Source organism: Budorcas taxicolor, chromosome 3 (genome assembly GCF_023091745.1).
Source record: "Budorcas taxicolor isolate Tak-1 chromosome 3, Takin1.1, whole genome shotgun sequence".
NCBI lineage: Eukaryota > Metazoa > Chordata > Mammalia > Artiodactyla > Bovidae > Budorcas > Budorcas taxicolor.
The window spans coordinates 73824207-73848540 of record NC_068912.1 but is presented as its reverse complement, the minus strand read 5'-3'; the positions used below and the strand labels follow the sequence as shown (position 1 = coordinate 73848540).

General features: G+C 38.8%; 1 protein-coding gene across 1 annotated transcript in view; it reads right to left on the bottom strand.

Moving 5' to 3' along the window:
• Positions 1 to 24334, bottom strand: part of NEGR1 (neuronal growth regulator 1) — a 1004973-nt gene that overhangs the window by 28402 nt on the left and 952237 nt on the right. The gene's annotated exons all lie outside the window — the stretch shown is intronic.

Genomic DNA, 24334 nt, shown 5'->3' with positions numbered 1-24334 from the left:
TTGTGTGAGATTAAAAAAAATACAAAACATCACCTCTTAACTTATTATGGGCTTAATTGCTTCCTCATAATGGAGTGTGACAATGTGATTGCAATAAAAATAGCACCTGCTTTGAAAATCCCATATCAAAGAGATGCCATCGAGGAGCAGGAAGCCCACACAGCAGCCATGTTCTTCTTCATCTACTCCTTAGTTTGCTCTGCTTCTTATCTCCTTTAAACCTACTTAGACTCACTGCCTAAATAACAGATGTTTATTGTATTAGTACCCCTAAAATGTCTGCACCAAGATGCTCAGTACTGAGATTTCAAAGACACAGAAGTACATGCAACTAGTTGGGTCCAAACTCAGAGACCATTGTCCTTATAGTCACAGAAGCCCCCTGCATGGGCATCTGCTCTCTGTGTGAGAGAAGTCAAAGACTGTGAGCCAGACTGCACAAGCATCTTGTGTCAATGACCCTGCCAAAAGAATGGACTGTTCTCATTCTTCAACTGATCTAAAGAAGAAAAATCTTTGATATTAAGGTTAATGGGTTAAGCTCATTCCTATTATGGATTTACATTTATTTGCACTAACATAGCGACATTTAATGCCATATATCTAGTATTGGAGAAGGCAATGGCACCCCACTCCAGTACTCTTGCCTGGAAAATCCCATGGACGGAGGGGCCTGGTAGGCTGCAGTCCATGGGGTCGCTAAGAGTCGGACACGACTGAGCGACTTCACTTTCACTTTTCCCTTTCCTGCATTGGAGAAGGAAATGGCAACCCACTCCAGTGTTCTTGCCTGGAGAATCCCAGGGACAGGGGAGCCTGGTGGGCTGCCGTCTATGGGGTCGCACAGAGTCGGACACGACTGAAGTGACTTAGCAGCAGCAGCAGCTTAATCTTTCTTAAATATATATCTAATCCTATATTCTTTCACTGGTAATTTCTTACTTTGTGTTTAGAGCAAGGGAAGAAATCCTTTACATTTTCTATGACAAGCTGACCACGGACTAGGTCAATAGTCACTAAGTTGTTTCCAACTGTTTTGACTCCAGGGGCTGTGGGCTACCAGGCTCCTCTGTTCATGGGATTTCCCAGGTAAGAAACACTAGAGGTGTATTGCCATTTCCTTCTCCAAGGGATCTTCCTGACCCAGGGACCAAACCTGTCTCTCCTGCATTTCAGGCAGATTCTTTACCACTGGGTCACCAGGGAAGCCCTCAATAGGTTTAAAGACATTTAAATTACTAGCTATGATTCACTCAGTAGAAATGCATAGTATTCCATTCATCCTTTAAAAATGAGAATAATAACAAACTTCAGTTCCTGGAATACAGTAGACAGTTAAATGTTTGTTGAGTAATTCAGTAAGCAAACAAAGATAAACTGTGGTTCTATATTAATGAATTGTGTCAACTGTAAAATAAATTAATAGTCCATTCTAACTCCAACACTCTAGAATTTTAAGTGATAGACATTCGATGATGTGAAGAGATTAAAGAAAGTGTTTTGCACTTAGATGTGGTATGAGCCATACAAAGAGAATGGCCAACAAAGACAGGATAAATAATAGTAAGAGATGTGCTTAAAGGGAATTATGCAGCCATACATATCACACAGATACACTAGGCTTTCTTGTGGCTCAGCTGATAAAGAATCCACCTGCAATGCTGGAGATCTGGGTTTGATCCCTGAGTTGGGAAGATCCCCTGGAGAAGGGAAAGGCGACCCTCTCCAGTATTCTGGCCTAGAGAATTCCATGGACTATATCCATGGGGTCACAAAGAGTCAGACACAACTGAGCAACACACACACCTCATATATACCAATGATTTAGAGACACACGTAGACACTTATTGAAAGGTCAAAGGAACATGGAGAAATATTACGAGTAGAGAGGGGATAGCCACAGCATATGTGTTTATAGGCTAATGCTCTGAAAGACTGCAAGTGCCCTCTTGTATATTCACAGCTTAACACCAGCTTTTGGTGCTTGCCCTTTTGGCTAGATGACATTAAACTAGGTGCATAATTAACCTGCAGGCTAAAGGTTTTCACACCTGCTGTAAAGGCAGTCTGTGTTCAGTCCCATCCTAAATAACATATGTGCAGTAACAGTGTTCAAACCAAAGCTTCACAGAAATAAGACTTGCCTTTATCCTTAAAACAGCTGTCAGAGTAAGGCACTGGATGTAAGCTTTAATAATTTCAAATGCTGAGGCCATATTGTCAGTGAGCTGTCAATGAAACACACAGCTAAAGGAGAAGGAATAATTTGCATAGTTGGGTATCTCTGGGACTTAGAAGAAAATAATATCTATTATGTAAAATATTGTTCTAAAAATGTCACATATATAAAATTATTTAATCTTCCCAATAGTTTATATTTTTCCCATTTCCTAGATAGGGAAGACTGATTCACATAAGCATTGGAGATCTGTTTTAACATAGTTTGTGTAATTTTTAAGATCTTTGCTCTTAACCGTTTTACTTGCTGCCCCTCAGAGATATAAGCCCAAAATATAAAAGTTAAAAAATTTTAGAGTAAGAGTTGCCATTAAAAATGAGCAAACAAAACTACCTTCAGAGTTTTTCTAAGAAAAAAAGGATACTTAAAAATCTTCGTCGCATACACACAATAAAGCCTTTGTAAGACTTCTGTTTACAAATCAGTATGAAGTAAGGAAAAACCTTGGTATGATCAACACATAAATTTTTGGTTCTATGAATCAGAGGTAACATCTGGGTAGTTTCAGAATTTTTTTCACAAACCACATTGACTAGAATTGTTGATACTGTCAAGCGTAGCCATACTATTTCCAATGAACTTGGATTCACTGAACAATCTATGTCTAAAGAAAGAAAAAACTACCACACAATATTTAAATGAATTATTTTCCAACTCAGGAATATACATCACTATGTACCATAGCAGTTTTGATTGTTATTAAGGTAAATTTAAGACCAAAAAAGAACTTGAAGACATGCAAAGTCTAAATTGCATTTCATTTTCAAATCAAATGCTCCATGGATTGGATCCTTATCCTTCAGTTCAGTTCAGTTCAGTTGCTCAGTCGTGTCCGACTATTTGCGACCCCATGAATTGCAGCATGCCAGGCTTCCCTGTCCATCAACTCCTGGAGTTCACTCAGACTCACATCCATCAAGTCTGTGATGCCATCCAGCCATCTCATCCTCTGTCGTCACCTTCTCCTCCTGCCCCCAATCCCTCCCAGCATCAGAGTCTTTTGCAATAAGTCAACTCTTCGCATGAGGTGGCCAGAGTACTGGAGTTTCAGCTTTAGCATCATTCCTTCCAAAGAAATCCCAGGGCTGATCTCATTCAGAATGGACTGGTTAGATCTCCTTGCAGTCCAAGGGACTCTCAAGAGTCTTCTCCAACACCACAGTTCAAAAGCATCAATTCTTCAGTGCTCAGCTTTCTTCACAGTCCAAATGTCACATCCATACATGACCATTGGAAAAAACATAGCCTTGACTAGATGGACCTTTGTTGGCAAAGTAATGTCTCTGCTTTTTAATATGCTGTCTAGGTTGGTCATAACTTTCCTTCCAAGGGGTAAGCGTCTTTTAATTTCATGGCTGCAATCACCATCTGCAGTGATTTTTGAGCCCAAAAAAGTAAAGTCTGACACTGTTTCCATTGTTTCCCCATCTATTTGCCATGAAATGATGGGACCGGATGCCATGATCTTCATTTTCTGAATGTTGAGCTTTAAGCCAACTTTTTCACTCTCCTCTTTAACTTTAATCAAGAGGCTTTTAAGTTCTTCTTCACTTTCTGCCATAAGAGTGGTGTCATCTGCATATTTGAGGTTATTGTTATTTCTCCCAGCAATCTTGATTTCAGCTTCTGCTTCCTCCAGCCCAGCATTTCTCATGATGTACTCTGCATATAAATTAAATAAGCAGGGTGACAATATATGTACTCCTTTTCCTATTTAGAACCAGTCTGTTGTTCCATGTCCAGTGCTGTTGCCTCCTGACCTGCATAAAAGTTTCTCAAGAGGCAGGTCAGGTGGTCTGGTATTCCCATCTCTTTCAGAATTTTCCACAGTTTGTGGTGATCCACACAGTCAAAGGCTTTGGCATAGTCAATAAAACAGAAATAGATATTTTTCTGGAACTCTCTTGCTCTTTTGATGACCCAGCAGATGTTGGCAATTTGATCTCTGGTTCTTCTGCCTTTACTAAAACCAGCTTGAACATCTGGAAGTTCATGGTTCACATATTGCTGAAGCCGGGCTTGGAAAATTTTGAGCATTACTTTAGTAGGATGTGAGATGAGTGCAACTGTGTGGTAGTTTCAGCATTCTTTGGCATTGCCTTTCTTTGGGATTGGAATGAAAACGTACCTTTTCCAGTCTTGTGGCCACTGCTGAGTTTTCCAAATGTGCTGGCATATTGAGTGCAGCACTTTGACAGCATCATCTTTCAGGATTTGAAATAGCTCAACTGGAATTCTATTACCTCCACTAGCTTTGTTCATAGTGATGCTTTCTAAGGCCCACTTGACTTCACATTCCAGGATGTCTGGCTCTACAATGAAATCCTTATCAATGAAAGATGGGCTGAGTAAAACTTCTTTTTGTTAGTGACTTGAGCCAAATCATGCAGAGCCTGTGGCCTCTCAGACAATCTGTCTAGAAAGCCATTCATGGGAGGTTTTCTCCACCTGTTAGGTCCGTTGTGCTGTGCATACCACTTTGCTCTCACTTTTTGAGTTCTCTGGCCATTCCCTGACCTATCCATACTTTATTATCCTTCAGCCAGACAAATGGCAGCAATTGTAACATCTTGATAGGGATGACATACTAGGTACGGTTGAAAAGGCCTTTCTATTTAAAACACACACACACACACACACACACACACACACACACACACACACACACAGAGTTTTGTAATGCTTAAAACTTTCCCAAAATATTCTTCCCATGGAAACTTTGTCTTTTCTTTCAGCTCAAAGTGATTCTGTAAGTGAAATACTTAAGAGACTTACAGAGGACGAGATGGTTGGACGGCATCATTGACTCGATGGACATGAGTTTAAATCAACTGTGGGAGTTGGTGATGGACAGGAAGGCCTGGCATACTGCAGTCCATGGGGTCACAAAGAGTTGGATATGACTGAGTGACTGAACTGAACTGATTTTGTTCTCAAGTGAAAAGATCCACAGGGTTACCGTTGCTTATTTATAAAGGATTCACTGGGAGAATAATTTATACTTACTATTCCACAAAATGTGTTGCTTGCCTACAAGTTCAAGGCCCTGGTGTCTCTTCAGGGAATGCTAGTTGCCTGGAAGGGCAGGTAAAGCAAAGGCGCAGGTAAGCGTGGCACAAGTGCCAAACCTCACTCTCCTGCCACTCCAGGGTCACTGTTTATGACCAGCACTGCAGTATCGAAGGGAGACAGCGGCCTTCTCTTCCACTTGGGCAACTCATTTCTGAACAATGAAGTCTTTCTATCAATCTTTAGCCATCGGAGCTTCTGATGCCTTATTCAAGGCCTCCCCAGGTGGCCCTAGTGGTGAACAACCTGCCTGCCAAAACAAATTAGGTGTAAGAGATGTGGTTTTGATCCCTGGGTTGGGAAGATCCCCTGGAGGAGGGCATGGCAACCCACTCCATTATTTCTGCCTGGAGAATGTCATGGACAGAGGAGCCTGGAGGGCTACAGTCCATAGGGTCGAACAGAGTCAGACTGAAACAACTTGGCATGCATGGATGCACACCTGATTCAAAGATATTTTCTTCTCTGTTTTTGACTCTTTGGTCTCATTTGGACCTCAGCTCCTTTCCTAACCTGGCTCCTTCTCCTGGGCTTTGCCTTAATAACTTCTTCTGCAGCTCACTGCTCTTTGATCTTGGGTCTCAGCTGGGTGCCTTTTTTCTTGTTGATATTTAAAATGAAATTTCATGTTTTAGATTTTTTTTTCAATGGAATTGAAAAGTTTGCAGTTAAAATAGACATGCTACATTTTCACTTTAAAACTTTTAGAATATCCAGATGTGCCAAAGTTTATAGCACAGAATTGCTTATAAAACATTCAAATTTTAATTCAGTAACACAGAAAGTGTATAATTCACACATTTTAACAAACTTTCATGAATGGTGTATTTTGTACCTTTCTTATAGCTGTGAGTCTTCATATAAGAATAAAAACAGGATCACTTTTTTTTTTTTTGTAATCAGGCAATAGGTACATATTCCCTGGATTGTTTGCATGATAAGTCACTTCAGTTATGTCTGACTCTGCAGCTCTATCAACTGTAGCCTGCCAGGTTCCTCTGTCCATTGAATTTCCCAGGCAAGAATACTGGACTGAGTTGCCATTTCCTTCTCCAGGGATCTCCCCAATCCAGGGACTGAATCCACGTGTCTTACATCTCCTGCCTTGGAAGATGGGTTCTTCACCATTAATGCTACCTGGCATTGTTTAGATGTACTCAAAACCCACGGATACTGATTTCAAAGAAAATAAAATGTATCTGAAAATATGATGCAGCTATAAATCATGAATGGAGAAGGAAATGGAAACCCACTCCAGTATTCTTGCCTAGAGAATTCCGTGGACAGAGGAGCCTGATGGGCTGCCATCAATGGGGTCGCACAGAGTTGGACATGACTGCGGCAGCTTAGCAGCAGCAGCAGCATGAATCATGAATCCAGTTTATTTAATGTTAAAGTACACAAAAATTCAGTTTGAATAAAGTGAAAAGTGGCTGTAATCTTCCAATTTTTTTAGTGAAACATGCAATAATGGAAGAAGAAGAAATGAAAAATGTCTACCAAAGACCCTGCTATAGAACATTGGTGGTCAAGCTTCCTCATTGCTTCTAATATTTCATCCAGTGACTATAAAATGCCAGCTCTAAAACCAGGCTTGCAGTTAGCTTGTCTGGATTAGAAACCTCTCTTGTCTTTTAAATCTTTCAAAGTTTTCTTCAGGTTGAAATCAAATCAGGCATTCTTTTTTACCTAACAACTCATACCATATTAGAAATAATTTTAGGGCTGAAAGCTAATTTGAAGCCCTAAAAACAGTTAATCATTTTGAATTGTACTCAGAAAAAATAAAGAGCCTATAGAAATTCCATACTTCTGTTTTGAAGGTATTGTATCTGAAGGGAAGAGGATCAATATTTCTTCTCTTTCATTCATTCACCCATTTGTACAATTAATTATCTATTCATTCACTCATCCTTTCATTCAACAGACATTTGTTAATTACCTACTATTATTCCAGTACAACTTGAGCACTAGGGATTCAGCAGTGAACAAACAAGTTTCTTGCTATCAGGGAACTTACATGTGGGCAGGGAAAGGGAGAACAAAGGTCAGATGGTGGTGACAAGTGTTAAGAAGATAGGATAAGGGAATAGAAAGTGAATGGAAGGGAAGGGCGATATTTTATGTATGATCAGGAATTTGGAGATTTTTGACCAGAGATTTGAATAAAGTAACAATATGGGCCATCAAAATATTTGAGGGAAAATTGTATTAAACAGAGGGACCAATTAGCCCTAATGCCCAAGGTAGGCACATACTTGGTGTTTTTAAAAACAGCAGTAAGTCAGAATGGCTGGAGTACATTAGGAGAGTCCAGTGAAAGAGTGATTGCAAGAGATAAGGTCATAGAACTAGGGAAAATATTATACAGGGAACTTTGGATTTTATTTTTAGTGAGACAGGAAACTATTGGAGGACCTTGACCAGAGGAGTGACAAGTTTTAAATATATCACTCAGGCTGTTTCTGGGAGAGAGTAGATTGAGATGAGGCAATGTGGGAAGCTAGAGAGATGAATTAGGAGTCCATAGTAATAGTCCAAGTAAGACATATGTTTTAGCAGTTGCTTTTAAGAAATCCTCAAAGTGGACACCAATCATTGTGCCCCACACTGCCCAAAATCTTCTCTGTGTAATAAAGAAATATGGCTCCTGGCACCCAGTGTGCATGGCAGACAGAGAGATTGTCTTCCTCTGCAAGCTTAAACATTTGTTGTTACTGGTAATAATCATGGCAGGTCTCTATATTCCAAAACAACTTCATAGGCAAATAGAAGCCACTGAAAATATGTTTTAGTAAAAAATATTTTTAGTGAAATATCTTTTTAAAAATTGAAGTCATATTGAGGTTGTTGAATCAGTAATGAGACAATAAGTTAGAAATAAGTCCTGTTTCAGTGGCTGGTCAAATAATCCGCCTGCAATGTGAGAGACCTGGATTCTATCCCTGGGGTGAGAAGATCTCCTGCAGAAGGGAAAGTCTACCCACTCCAGTGTTCTGGCCTGGGGAATTCCAGGGAAGAAATAGTCCATGGGGTTGCAAAGAGTCGGGCATAACTCAGCGAGTTTTACTTTCACTTTTCAGGCAAGTGTATAGAGACAGAAAGAATAGCGTTTGCTTAGGGCTGAGAAGGATGGGAGGTATGTGTAGAGGGGGTGATAGCTAGAGGTACAGGGTTTCTTTACTGAGTGCTAAAGATGTTCTAAAATTGACTGTGGTGATGGGTGCACAACTGTGGACATATATTCAGTTGGCTCTTGCATAATATGGGTTTGAATTGCATGGGTTAGCTTATACACAGATTCTTTTCAATCAGTACTGTATGACATGTGGTTTGACGACTCTGTGGATGCAGAGCCAGGGGTTAAAAGGACCAATAATAAATTTATCCTCAAATTCTTAGTTGGGTGGGGATTTGCCACCCTAATCCCTACATTGTTCAAGGACCAACTGTACTAAAAACATAAAATTATACACTTTTAATAGGTGAATTGTATGCTATGAGTTATATCTTAATAAAACTGTTGTCCAAAAGACGATGATAAAACTGATGAAGTCTCATCTATATAAAACAATGGTCACATAATTCATGCTAATTTTTTAAAAAGCTAATATATCAGTGAGTCAAGAAATTAAAGTGATTCTGTGCTAAATTTCTTGAGAATGTGTACAAACTGTTCACTTTGCTTTTGGGAATGGTTATGCTCATCTATGTATTTTATATTATCTTTTTGGGAAAATTCAGTTCAGTTCAGTTCAGTCGCTCAGTTGTGTCTGACTCTTTGCAACCTCATGAACCGCAGCACGCCAGGCCTTCCTGTCCATCACCAACTCCCAGAGTCCACCCAAACCCATGTCCATTGAGTTGGTGATGCCATTGAACCATCTCATCCTCTGTTATCTTCTTCTCCTCCTGCTCTCAATCTTTCCCAGCATCAGGGTCTTTTCAAATGAGTCAGCTCTTTCCATCAGGCGGCCAAAGTATCGGAGTTTCAGCTTCAACATCAGTCTTTCCAATGAACACCCAAGACTGATCTCCTTTGGGATAGATGGATTGGACCTCCTTGCAGTCCAAGAGACTCTCAAGAGTCTTCTTCAACACCAAAGTTCAAAAGTGTAAATTCTTCTGTGCTCACATCCATACATGACCACTGGAAAAACCATAGCCTTGACTAGACGGACCTTTTTTGGCAAAGTAATGTTGGGAAAATTGGAGAGAAGGAAAAATCAGATTGAACATGAACTCTTTGGAAAGAAAAAAAGTATCATTAGCCATTAGTTGACTACCATTTATCATTAGGCTTCCCAGATGGCACAGTGGTAAAGAATCCACCTGTCAGTGCAGGAGACACAGGATTCAATCCCTGAGTCAGGAAGAACCCCTGGAGTAGGAAATGGCAACCTACTCCAGTATTCTTGCCTGAGAAATTCTGAGAGAGGAGCCTGGTGGACAGGCTACAGTCCATGGGGTTGCAAAGAGTTGGCCACAACTGAGTAGGCACACACTGTACACATACATACTGTATTTATCAGTAATTAACCACCCCAAGGAAATTAATTGCCTGAATTTGTATTTGTGTTAGATATGCCTACAAGGTTTGTTTGAGGTATCCTTAGTGCTCATGGTAAATTTCAGGCAAGGAGTGCTCTCCAAGTCAGGCATCGAGAAAGAGAATTGTGATTTTTTTTTTTTTTAAGTCAGGAAAGACAATCTATAATGAACACACACTTCCTGAAGCAACATTGCCTTTCAGAGGCTTCTTAAGAATTCACACTATTGGCAATAAACTTTTATCTAGAGATACTTTCTCACAGGACCTGCATGATCTGATGGACCTGGTTCTTTCATCTACTTCTATTACCAAAAGCTGCCAATCCATGGTTCAAACCAGCTGCTGCTGCTGCTGCTACAAAGTCGCTTCAGTCGTGTCTGACTCTATGTGACCCCATGGACGGCAGCCCACCAGGCTCCCCCGTCCCTGGGATTCTCCAGGCAAGAACACTGGAGTGGGTTGCCATTTCCTTCTCCAATGCATGAAAGTGAAAGTGAAGTTGCTCAGTTGTGTCCGACTCTTAGCGACCCCATGGACTGCAGCCTACCAGGCTCCTCCGTCCATGGGATTTTCCAGGCAAGAGTACTGGAGTGGGTTGCCATTGCCTTCTCCGTCAAACCAGCTACCTACCAAATTACGTTTGTTGAGCGTTTCAATAGTAATACTGTAAGATCAATCTACGTATGCTGTTTGGATAGATTTGAGAATGCATAACTACAGTTTATAAGCCCTGAGTCAAAGGCTGCTGAGCTTAGTGGTATTCAAGTGAAAAAAATAACAGGTGTTCTTATAGATCTGTTATTAAGTTTTGGATCAAGAATTACTGGATCTTATGCAGAGGTATTTAGAACTGCTTCTTTGAAAGGTACATCTGTACTTACATTCCAACTCCTAGAATATTTGCTTATTGTGAAGCATTTCATTCAGATTATAATGATACTTCAAATGTAATGAATCCTAGCACCCTTTGCAGTGCAGAAAAAATTGCTTTGCATATTAATAAACTCACTAAACAGATATAATTGCTTTCTTATCCCAAGGAAAAGGAGGATGAAGAACTACTTTTAGGGCAATAAACTAAAGGGTTTGTAAAGGGTTTTTATGCTGAAAAAGTACACGGGCACAATAGTATTTTGTACTGGTTTGGAGCAACAGACAAAACATGGCCCTGGATTAGGGTACTGTGATGAATTAGTTTCAATCCAAGGTCATAACTCTAATTGTCAATGGAGCCTAGACATCTTGTAGAGACTGTCACAAGTGAAATGGGACCAGGTACTCTTGAGAGAGCATCCTGTCCCGCTGGATGCTATTATGGCTGGAACCTGAATATGCTGATGCAGAATATGGGCAGGTGTCCCTGGCTAGTGACGATGCATGGAAACCTGGGCTGTTTTTGGTATGCACATAGGAAGAGTAGGTTGTAGAGGCAGGAACACATGTGGATAGGTGCTAACTGATGTGTCTAGCTAGACTATGTTTCTTTTTGTCCTGCCCTAACCAGCAAATAGCTAGATGTTCACTATTCATAGCCTCAAATTCACACTAAAAGTAAAGTTCCCCTATAGATTTTTTTAAGTGAACAAATCCCCAATTTCCATTTTCTGGAAACTTTACTCCTGATTCCATTTTCTATCACTGCTGTTATTCTTCTCCAAATCATTTCAATTAAGAATGTCTTTCAAGCACTATACAGGGCTGTAATTGATTTTGAGTAGGGCACAGTATATTAGAAGATCAGCTCATTTTACAGAAGAAAAAAATTGAGAGAGGGTGGTAGGAAAAGTAACTTTGGAGGAAGGAGCAGAAGTGTAAAGTATGACTATAATTTATTGGTTGGGTTTCGAGGACTTGAATGGAATTTCATTATGTTACCTTTTCTCGCAATAAATTTAAAAATCCACTCAATACTCCACTCAACACAGATGCCATATGCTTACCTTACCATGCTTCATTAAAGGTCCTAAACAGGACGCTGACTGAGAGATTCTTACTTTTCCTTGTATAGATTTCCTTAGCACCTCTGCTCATTTCTTAGGAAATTTAGTGCTTCCTGCATCGTTCTGTTCCCTGGTTTGTTAGCCGATTGGGAACTGGTGTCAGTCGTCCTACCACTGTTTCACCTACACTACCCACCACTGTGTCATATCCCAGTAGGTACTAAATATTTTTGAGTGACTGAGTGCCAAAATATATTGCACTTTATTCTACAAATAAATTAATGCATTTTGTTAGCTGATTAACACAACTGCTAAAAATCACTGCAGATGGTGATTGCAGCCATGAAATTAAAAGATGCTTACTCCTTGGAAGGAAAGTTATGACCAACATAGATAGCATATTCAAAAGCAGACATATTACTTTGCCAACAAAGGTCCATCTAGTCAAGGCTATGGTTTTTCCAGTGGTCATGTATGGATGTGAGAGTTGGACTGTGAAGAAAGCTGAGCACTGAAGAATTGATGCTTTTGAAGTGTGGTGTTGGAGAAGACTCTTGAGAGTCCCTTGGACTGCAAGGAGTTCCAACCAGTCCATCCTCAAGGAGATCAGTCCTGGGTGTTCATTGGAAGGACTGATGCTGAAGCTGAAACTCCAATACTTTGGCCACCTCACGTGAAGAGTTGACTCATTGGAAAAGACCCTGATACTGGGAGGGATTGGGGGCAGGAGGAGAAGGGGATGACAGAGGATGAGATGGCTGGGTGGCATCACCGACTCGATGGACACGAGTTTGGGTGAACTCTAGGAGTTGGTGATGGACAGGGAGGCCTGGTGTGCTGTGATTCATGGGGTCGCAAAGAGTCAGACACAACTGAGCGACTGAACTGACTACCTGACTGACTGAGAAACACTGAATTATCAGTAAATTCTCATGAGCATTACTTGTCTGGTGTAATTCTGGACTAATTGCCAACAACGAGAACCTGTGATTAAGCAATTAAGTGGTTGCTATTTGGTGAATATGACTCTATTTGGATTAGAGATCTATTTCTAAAATATAATTTATATTTATTTCCATCACACAAAAATATAGCTGATTTCTGATATATGAAAAGAAATCTATAATAATTTACATGTTGAGCAATTCTTACTACTTTTTAAAAATGCAGTTGTTACAAGACTCTTAGATAAGGATTTTATTCAGATAAGGATATTAATGAACCGTTTAGAATCTTACCATTTCAGGGCAGTTTGGGTACTAATAGTAAACAACATGGCCTGGAGTTGCTAGGAAGGTAGGTCTCAAATCTTACTGTGTCTGAATCTGACTGGCCGTACAACCTCACCCAGCCTAGTTGACGCAGGTGAGCAGCTTAGTGAGGTTTTGAATATTAGTGCTTCCCTATGAGCAGAATCAGGGAAACATACTGGTCACCTATGTTCTGAAATGGCAAAATCAGTCAGTTAAGAGATAGAATTGATAGAGTGCTCACTATGTGCAGAGGTTTAGGTGAGGCTCTGCAGGTCATCACAAATGAATGCCTCTTGGAAGACACGTTTCCAGGTACCTCTAGTCAAATATTGGAGACATAGGTCCAAAAGCATTATCATACATGAGAGGTCATAATATACTTTTTCCTGGCAAAATGTGCAGCACTATTTGGAACTGTGGTCAACCCATGACCAATGTGCTGTGTGATCAACAGTTATTCAGAAGTAAAGTGAGGATCAGAGCTATTTTGAAATCAGTGTGGCAAAGTACAGAAAAGCATCGGAATAAGGGCACACAATCATATAAATTTACACCTAGTCTGGTGTGGTGATTGTATTACTGGCCCAGTTCTTTACCCTCCCTGTACCTATACCCTTTGCCATGTACCTTCAGAGCCTCCCACTGTGGGTAGTATGTCTCTCATGACTTTGGTTCAGCTATGAGACTTGCTTTAGTCAATGACCTGAGAGAAATGACAATGTGTCAGTTCTGACTCTCAGCATCAAAAGAACCTAGTGAACTCTGATGAGCACAAGTGCATGAACTGAGGCTGGGAGATGAGCAGAGGTCAGTGCAATAGTAATAGAACTGGATTTTACTTTAGTGATCACAGTTTTTGGTTTTTTTTTTGGTAAGGATTCCCATTCTGCTCAGTAGCATAGGTATCTGAATACATATTATTACCTATATTAGATTTTTAGCTCCTTAAAGATGAGAATCTATATTATCTATTATTGAATACTTCCATGGAAGCACAAGGTATTTGGTAAATATGCCAAGAGGTAACTCAAATTGCTACATGTGTTAATAAATTACTAAGAACACAAACAGAGACAAGCATTTACAAAAAATGACAGTCCAATCAGAGAGAAAAAATGCTGCAGAATTACAAAAGACTGTTTTATCCTGCCCATATATTTTGTACTTTCTGATCCTTAAAGATGGGAATCTAAATTATACAACACTGGAGAGTCTCCATACTTAGCACATGGTTGACATTTGGTAAATACGTCAAATGGTAACCAAAATGAATACATGTATGTCCGTATTTTTTAAAATTGCTGACTATTATATCCTATAAAAGAAACTGAATCATAAAAACTATAGGTGTTCATTTACCATGTTAGGAAACACATTTCCATTATTTACCTTGAAAAAAATCACTCATATACAAATGCATTAGCAAATATTAATAGTAATTCCTCTTGTTACATGAACATTCAAATATGAAATAATTGAAAATACTTTGTTTAAAATCACTTTTATAAAAAAAGCTGGATATTATATGCTTCTTTTTATCTTCTCTAAGCAACATGGGAAAAATTAGCTGCTATTAAATAGTTAACCTCATATGGTACGACCATAGCAGACTTAAAATTGCAGGGGCAGTAAACCAGGGTAATGGGAATTAGCCATGGTTAGAAAAGGTGTGGCAGTTCCAGGACAACACCAAGAATCCTTCTTCTGGTCACTGTTTTGGTAGAAAGTTATAACTGACTCCTACCTTTTGTCAGAAACCATTGAGGGTTACTGTGAACAGTTATCTTCCTACATGTTAAAGGGTCTGAGCTTTCAGAGAAAGTCCTTTGTTCCTTTCCCTGCCTCTGTTCAGGACCCTACTGTGTTCAGGTTAACCTGTGATCTATACACTCAAGGCTGTCGGCTGTGGGAGACAGGTGGACAGAGGACAGAACTGATGACTTCTGCCACCACGTGGTTGTTTGTTTGCCTTGAACTTCCTGATTGGATCTAGGGACAGGGTCCAGAAAGCTGGCAATTTTACCTTCTGTGTCCTTTCTTTACAGCTCTGTAAATTCCTAAGAGTTATTTATTTATGCATCCAATATTTACTGGGTGTTTATCTACCCTTGAAATTCCTTTGTAAGCCTCTTCTCTGTGAGGAAGACTTCACCAGCCACGTGAGATCTCAGAAATCCTTTCCTCCACACAACTGTCCCAGCCTTTATTTCCTGTATTACTTATTAGGTACTTAAAAAGTCATTGCCTTCAAATGCGTTCTATTTTAAGTTAATATTAAAACCTTTTATTAGATTCACTTTTATTAATTATATCCATCCAGTTGAAATGTTTCTGAGGGGCAGAGACAGTTTCTCATCTATCTTCATGTGCCCACAGCACTTGGTGCAAAATAGCCATCAGAGCATATTTGTTGATCAAATGCTTGAATGAATAAATGAATGAATGAATGGCTTCATGAGCCTCATTCATTAATTTTTTAATTCAATTTTATAGTGCCTGTTCTTGTGAAGCTTGCATTCTAATTGGAAAAAGCTCACTTTTTGCATTCCTTGGAAATATTTCATCTAATTCTAATGGTATTTTATAATTGTTGAGAAACATACATTAGTCTATTTTTTCCAGTGGACTTAGTAATGCTTATTTGATGTTTACAGTTTATAGAAGATGGTAATCTATAGCCAATACTTGATCAACTGATCTACACAGTTTTTATATTTTTTCATTAGCACTTTCAACTGTTTAGGAGGATAAAAATGAATAATTTCAATTTCTGTTTTAGGGAATTGTTGTAAAGTTAATAGAGAGATGAGCAGCCTAGCCCTACTGATTTATGAGATCCTTGAACATCACCTGGGAACATCACTTTTGCATTTGATTCTTGAATCAATAATTATCAGTAACTTGAGAATGTTGTACTATATTTACATATTCTCAACAGCAGGTGTGGAATAAAATATCTTATTCTTTTTCTTGTGTCATTACTAAGTTTAATTATAGGAACCTCAACTCCCCAGATCAAAAGTTTTCAACTTCTTACGCATTTCAAGATATAGAGATTGCTATAATCAGAGAATGTGAGGACACATTTCCCATCATTTCTAGGCTTTTCAAAGGATCTGCAATACAATTTACTTAACAGTTGCAACTACTCAACTCTGCCAGTAGAACCCAAATGCTTTAATAGACAACATAAAAATCAATGAGTATGTCTATGTTCCAATAAAATTTTCAGTTCAGTTTAGTTGCTCAGTCATGTCCAACTCTTTGTGACCCCATGAATCACAGCACGCAGGCCTCCCTGTCCATCACCAACTCCTGGAGTCCAGAAAAACCAATTTCCATTGAATCAGTGATTCCATCCAACCATCTCATCCTCTGTCATCTCCTTCTCCTCCTCCCCTTAATCTTTCCCAGCATCAGGGTCTTTTCAAATAAGTCAGCTCTTCACATCAGGTGGCCAAAGTATTGGAGTTTCAGTTTCAAAATCACTCCTACCAATGAACACCCAGGACTGAGCTCATTGAGGATGGACTGGTTGGATCTCCTTGCAGTCCAAGGGACTCTCAAGAGTCTTCTCCAACACCACAGTTCAAAAGCATCAGTTCTTTAGCACTTAGCTTTCTTTATAGTGCAACTCTCACATCCATACATAACCCCTGGAAAAACCATAGCCTTGACTAGACAAACCTTTGTTGGCAAAGTAATGTCTCTGCTTTTTAATATGCTATCTAGGTTGGTCATAACTGTCCTTCCAAGGAGTAAGCGTCTTTTAATTTCATGGCTGCAATCACCATCTGCAGTGATTTGTGAGCCCCCCAAAATAAAGTCAACCACTGTTTCCACTGTTTCCCCATCTATTTGCCATGATGTGATGGGCCTGGATGCCATGATCTTCGTTTTCTGAATGTTGAGCTTTAAGCCAATTTTTTCACTCTCCTCTTTCACTTTCATCAGGAGGCTTCTTAGTTCCTCTTCACTTTCTGCCCTAAGGGTGGTATCATTGCATATCTGAGGTTATTGATATTTCTCCCAGCAATCTTGATTTCAGCTTCTGCTTCCTCCAGCCCAGCATTTCTCATGATGTACTCTGCATATAAGTTAAATAAGCAGGGTGACAATATACAGCCTTGATGTACTCCTTTTCCTATTTGGAACAAGTCTGTTGTTCCATGTCCAATTCTAACTGTTGCCTCCTGACCTGCATACAGGTTTCTCAAGAGGCAGGTCAGGTGGTCTGGTATTCCCATCTCTTGAAGAATTTTCCACAGTTTATTGTGATGCACACAGTCAAAGGCTCTGGCATAGTCAATAAAGCAGAAATAGATATTTTTCTGGAACTCTCTTGCTTTTCTGATGATCCAGCAGATGTTGGCAATTTGATCTCTGGTTCTTCTGCCTTTTTTAAAACCAGCTTGAACATCTGGAAGTTCAAGGTTCACGTATTGCTGAAGCCAGGCTTGGAAAATTTTGAGCATTACTTTACTAGCATGTGAGGTGAGTGCAATTGTGTGGTAGTTTGAGCATTTTTTGGCATTGCCTTTTTTGAGGATTGGAATGAAAACTGACCTTTTTCAGTCCTGTGGCCACTGCTGAGTTTTCCATATTTGCTGGCATATTGAGTGCAACACTTTGACAGCATCATCTTTCAGGATTTGAAATAGCTCAACTGGAATTCCATCACCTCCACTAGCTTTGTTCGTAGTGATGCTTCCTAAGGCCCACTTGACTTCCAGGATGTCTGGCTCTAGGTGAGTGATCACACCATCATGATTATCTGGGTCATGAAGATCTTTTTTGTACAGTTCTTCTGTATATTCTTGCCACCTCTTCTTAATATTTTTTGCTTCTGTTAGAACCCTACCATTTCTGTCCTTTATTGAGCCACTTTTGCATGAAATGTTCCCTTGGTATCTCTAATTTTCTTGAAGAGATCTCTAGTCTTTCCCATTCTATTGTTTTCTTCTATTTCCACGCACTGATCACTGAGGAAGGCTTTCTTGTCTCTCCTTGCTATTCTTTGGAACTCTGCATTCAAATGGGTATATCTTTCCTTTTCCCCTTTGCTTTTTGCTTTCCTTCTTTTCCCAGAAATTTGTAAGGCCTTCTCAGACAGCCATTTTGCTTTTTTGAATTTCTTTTTCTTGAGGATGGTCTTGCTTCCTGTCTCCTGTACAATGTCACGAGTCTCCATCCGCAGTTCATCAGGCACTCTGTCAGATATAGTCCCTTAAATCTATTTCTCACTTCCACTGTATAGTCATAAGGGATTTAAAATAAAATTTTAATTTTACATAATTTTCAAGTGTCATGGGACTTTTGCTTTTTAAAAACCATTTAAAAATCTAAAAGCCCTTTTTGGTTAAGGACGATACAAAAACATGTGATGGGTAATTGGCTGCCTATTTATTTATTTACATGTTATCTGTGGCTACTTTTGAGCTACAACTACAGCAGAATTGAATATTTTTAAGAGAGACCATAAGACCCACAAGCCAAAACACTTCACTATCTGGCCCTTCATAAAAAGTTTGTGGTTCCTGGTTTAGACAGTCATATATTTTCATCCAAAAGCAATATGCATTTAAATAATATGCTGTGTAAAGTACAATACAAAACACTCTCTTTGCCCAAAAGGAACAAACATCATAATACAGTAATATTTATGAACTCAAAAAATATGTTTTGAGCAGCTACCATGTGCTGAACACTATTTTAAGCATCAGAAATACTAAAACCCAGACAGGTAAATGAACAGAATCTCTGCCCTTCATGGAGTCTACATTTCTGCACTGTACACATACAATGCATAATTGTAACGTACAGGTAGAATGATTCTCACAAACACGTCTGGTTTCTGAGAAAAACTGGAAATGACAGTAGCAGTACCAACATCCCCCTTATAAGGTTATCCAGGCTTGATGCTACCAGCCTGCCCATTTAAACTCTAGTGGGGTTAATGACTTATCATGAGGAAAAGCTAAAACCTTGTCTTCTCAGAAACTACAATAAGTCAAGGAGAAAGTACAAACATAAAGTTCAGACACAGGTTAAATATAATTTTTTTAAATTGGCTTAAACTACCAAAACTATCTTAATGCAAAGACTGTAGATGATGTTATGATACAATTAGAGAAATTCAGAATTCTCTATAGAGCTCTGGTTCAAAATTGGGAAAGAAGTATGTCAAGGTGGTATATTATCACCTTGCTTATTTAACTTACATGCATAGTAAATCATTCAAAATGCAGGCTAGATGAATCATAAGCTAGAATCAAGATTGCTGGGACGTATATAAACAGCCTCAGATATGCAGATGATACCACTCTGATGGAAGAAAGCAAAGGGGAACTAAAAAGCCTCTTGATGAAGGTGAAAGAGGAGAGTGGAAAAGATGGCTTAAAACTCAACATTCAAAAGCTAAGATCATGGCATCTGGTCCTATCACTTCATAGGAAGTAGAAGGGGAAAAAGTGGAAGCAGTGACAGATTTTATTTTCTTGGGCTCTAAAATCACTGCAAATGGTGACTGCAGCCATAAAATTAAAAGACACTGCTCCTTGGAAGGAAAGCAACAACAAACCAAGGCAGCATGTTAAAAAGCAGAGACATCACTTTGCTGACAATGGTCCGTATAAGTCAAAGCTATGGTTTTTCCAGTAGTCATGTACAGATGTGAGAGTTGGACCATAAAGGAGGGTTAACACCAAAGAATTGATATTTTCAAACAGTGGTGCTGGAAAAGACTCTTGAGAGTCCCTTGGACTGCAAAGAAATCAAACCAGTCAATCCTAAAGGAAATCAATCCTGCATATTCACTGGAAGGACTGATGCTAAAGCTGAAGCTCCGATACTTTGGCCACCTGATGTGAAGAGCCAACTCACTGGAAAAGACTCTGATGCTGGGAAAGATTGAAGGCAAAAGAAGAGGGCAGCAGAGGATGAGATTGTTAGATAGCATCAGCAACTCAATGGACATGAATTTGAGCAAACTCTGGGAGATAGTGAAAGACAGGGAACCCTGGGATGCTAGAGACCGTGGGGTTGCTCGCAAAGAGTCAGACACGACTTAGCGACTGAATAACAACAAAATGGAACTCTGGAAATAAAGATCTCTGCATATTGTTGGATTTGAAGTTAGTTGCATTAGTGAGAGATAAAGACATCTCTAATGTTAGAGATAAAGACATTTCTAAAGTTATGTCTTTAGAGAAGGAGGTTGGATGTATCATAAAAAACAACTAGAAATGATGACTGGACACAGGGTAAATGATCTGCTTGGGGTTTGACACACTGACTCCTGAGTGTTCTGACTTTAGAAAAGTTCTTAAAACAAGAAACTTCAATCTAAACTGAGGAGGTTTGACAGGAATTCAATTTATGATACTGGGGAAAGAAGACCTGGAAAATATATATGGCTTTATAGAAAAATAGAAAACCCCAATATGCTTATTCTTATGTTCTCTCAAGTGGTTGACTTCTTGAACGGGATGTATGGGAGAGCAAATAGGCAAGTCTGATGTTGCAGTCATGGTCATGGGACTTTCTGGACATATGTCCCAAGAACACTGGAATAAAATTTCTATTTGATGTGATTCTGTGATGCAAATCCTCTGTCACTGAACTTCCTAGATTTCTGTTGTAAGAATTGGAAAGGGATGAAAAAAGACAAAAATACGCCATATCAATCTTTATCTTCAAATTATCTATTATGTTTCTACATTGCTTGTTAGATTATCCTTTGTAAGGTTTTTATCAAAGTAGCACTAAAAGGAACACTATTATTGTTTTAAAATAGTCAAGACCAATCAGAATATAAAATTGGAATCATGTTATTGTAAAGAGTTATCAGTATAGAAGACTTTATGTGGACTTCAGGGCATCTATGACCACATTAGAGGATATTTTTCTCTTTATCAAAGCCATTGCTGTCTCATTTGAGATGAACTCATTGGAAATCATTCCACAGAAAACCGTGAGGAAGAGGGAATAGGAGCCATTTCAAATCAGTTGTGTATCAAATAGATTTGTTTAGTTTGTTTTGAGACAAATGTCTCAGGAAAACAGAGCTGGGGAGGTTTTGTGTTGTTTTAGAATGAAAAAGCTATATTTTCTTAAATGTCATCAAACAGAGAGTTGTTTCACAAAATCAGGAGACAAGCCTCTACAATGTGCTCATGATTTTGAGAAAGTAAAATGAATTATTTTTGACAAGATTGACTTTTAAGAATTGCACACAATATTATTAAGAAGGGGACGTAATTCAAAACTGACATGGTTACATGCATTATGTCACTATGACCAATTTAAGTGACTAACAAATTTAGCTGACATACTTAGATTTTAATTAAAGATGACAATATTAGGCTCTTGTATGTTCATAATAGAATCTGGTGATTCATATTCCTTTATACTCTTGATATAAACTTACAATTGAAATAGATCAGAAATTTGCATAAATTGTAACTGTATAGTGTGATGAATTTTCACAAAGGAAATATATCCAGATCAGAATGCATTCCTGAGGCCACCTAGTTCCCCTTATAGTAACTGAGCAAATTCCTAAGAGTAATCACTGTGTTAACTTTCTACTGTGGCAATATTTTAACTTAAAATAAATGGAATCAAACAATATATATTCTTTTGTGTCTGATATTTCCATTCAGTATTATGTTTATAACAATAATGATATGTGTAGCTGCAGTTCATTTATTCTCATTGCTCATCTTATATATCCATTCTATTGTATAAATATGTCACAACTTATTTATTCTGCTGATGGACATTTGTGTTGTTTCTAGATTTGGACTATTATGAATAGTACAGCTTTGCACACTCTTATATATAACTTTTGATGAACATATGTCTTCATTTCTGTAGGTATACCTAGAAATGGAATTGCTAGGTCATAGGTAGGAATCGGAGAAGGCAATGTCAACCCACTCCAGTACTCTTGCCTGGAAAATCCCATGGACGGAGGAGCCTGGTAGGCTGCAGTCCATGGGGTCGTACAGAGTCAGACACTACTAAAGCAACTTAGCAGCAGCAGCAGCAGGGTAGGAATGTGTTTAGCTTAGTTGATTTTGTCTAACAGTTTTCCCAAATGCCTGTCTCATTTTACACTCTAATCCAAGGGTCTAAAAATGCAGTTTGATTCTAGCCAACCCATTTTGATGGGTCTGGAGAGGTTTCAAATTGTGATTTTAATTTGCATTTGCCTGATGACTAATGCCATTGAATGTTTTTTCATACATTTATTGACTATTTTGATATGCTCTTTTGTGTATATTCATATTTTTAAATCCGTTTCTTTATTTCATAGTCTGCCTTAATCTTATTGTTTATAGGAACTTTTGATATTTTCAAGATATAAGTCCTTTCTTGGATATGTGTATTATAAATACCTTCTACAAAACTCTAGTTTGCCTTTTTACTTTTTCTGATTGTCTTGCATCATATTGCTGAATAGAGACATTATCACTTTTTAACATTATCTTCAGTTATTATTTTTCTTCTACTCCCTCATTATAGTAAAATGCACTGTATATCCGAGCCTTATGAAGCCCCAGATAGAAAGATCTATTTAATCAACAGCTTCAAGCTTGGTCTGTATTACAAAATCACATTTAGGAATTTTGTCCCAAAGGTATAATTTATAAAATCAGGCTGTATAATATGTTTACCTTTTTGATCATCAAATTAATTTCATCCTAGTATTTAGTTTGAAATTAATTAAGTTCATATATAAAATATGATCTTTTTCTATTCTAAATGTAAATAAATGTTCAAAAAGACTTGAAGATCATTGAAAATAAAAGTTATGCCAGTTTATTGGCTTTATGACTATGGACATCTCCTACTCAGTCTTTCTATGTTATAACCTCTTCAGCCCCTATATGCGACTCCTCGGAGCCTGTTATATTTTGTACTATCGTCCTGACTAATCTCCCTGCAGAGACTGTTCCACCTCCATCTACCCGTTTACCTATTTCCAGAGATATCTTTATACATGTACATTGACATAAAACACTTCTTGGGTCAAAACACTGTATAAAATTCAAGCCTCTTTGTTCAGCACATGAGATCATGAATAAGATGGTCTGTCTCTTATGCAATCACCTGACTTTACACACAGTTCCTTGAACAGACACAGGGTAGCACCCTTCTGCACTTAGAATGACTGTGTGGTGCTTAGTCACTTGCTTCCCTGGTGACTCAACTGGTGAAGAATCCCACCTGCAATGAAGGATACCTGGTTTCAATCCCTGGTTTGGGAAGATCCCCATGGGGAAGGGAAAGGCTACCTACTCCAGTATTCTGGCCTGGAGAATTCCATGGACTGTAGTCTACTAGGCTCCTTTGTCCATGGGGATTTTCCAAGTAAGAATACTGGAGTGTGTTTCCATGCCTCCTCCAGGGGATCTTCCCAACACAGGGATCCAGCCCAGATCTCTCACATTGCAGGTGGATTCTTTACCATCTGAGTCACCAGGGAAGAATGAATTTACCCCTGTTTTTTTCTACCTGCCAGACTCTGATTATTTAAACTTCTGTTCCTGTACCTCTGAAAAGCCTTTCCCTGACCTTCCTAAACATAACTGTGCTCCTCAAATGTTTGAATATAACCCATACTTATCTTCCTGTTTATACGATATTTTTTCTTCCAAAGAAACTGGGAAGCTTCAGGCAGAGACAAATGTCTTACTCATTTTTGTGTCCATAGTGCCTAGAATGGGCCTAATAAAGTGTCCTGTATAAATTTATTGAGTAAATAAATTTGCCATTCTTTCCTGTAAATTTCTTTTCCTTTCCAAAATACTTCAAGAATATCAATAAAATTATATCCCAGAAATTATATCTTCTACAATAAGGAATAATTAAAAAGTAAAGAATACAGTTACATACTTGGCTTCCCTGATAGCTCAGTTGGTAAAGAACCTGCCTGCAATGCAGAAGACCCTGGTTGGGAAAGATCCTCTTGAGGAGGGATAGGCTATGCATTCCAGTATTCTTGGACTTCCCTTGTGGCTCAGCTGGTAAAGAATCCGCCTGCAGTACAGGAGACCTGAGTTCAATCCCTGGGTTGGGCAGATCCCCTGGAGAAGGGAAAGGCTACCCACTCCACTATCCTGGCCTGGAGAATTCCATGGACTGTATAGTCCTTGGGGTCGCAAACAGTTGGACATGACTGAGCTACTTTTACTTTCACTGGAAGAAGAAAGTCTTGAATAAGCTTGCATTTTTGATACTTTCACAGAGCTGAATGATAACCTTATGGCAAAGA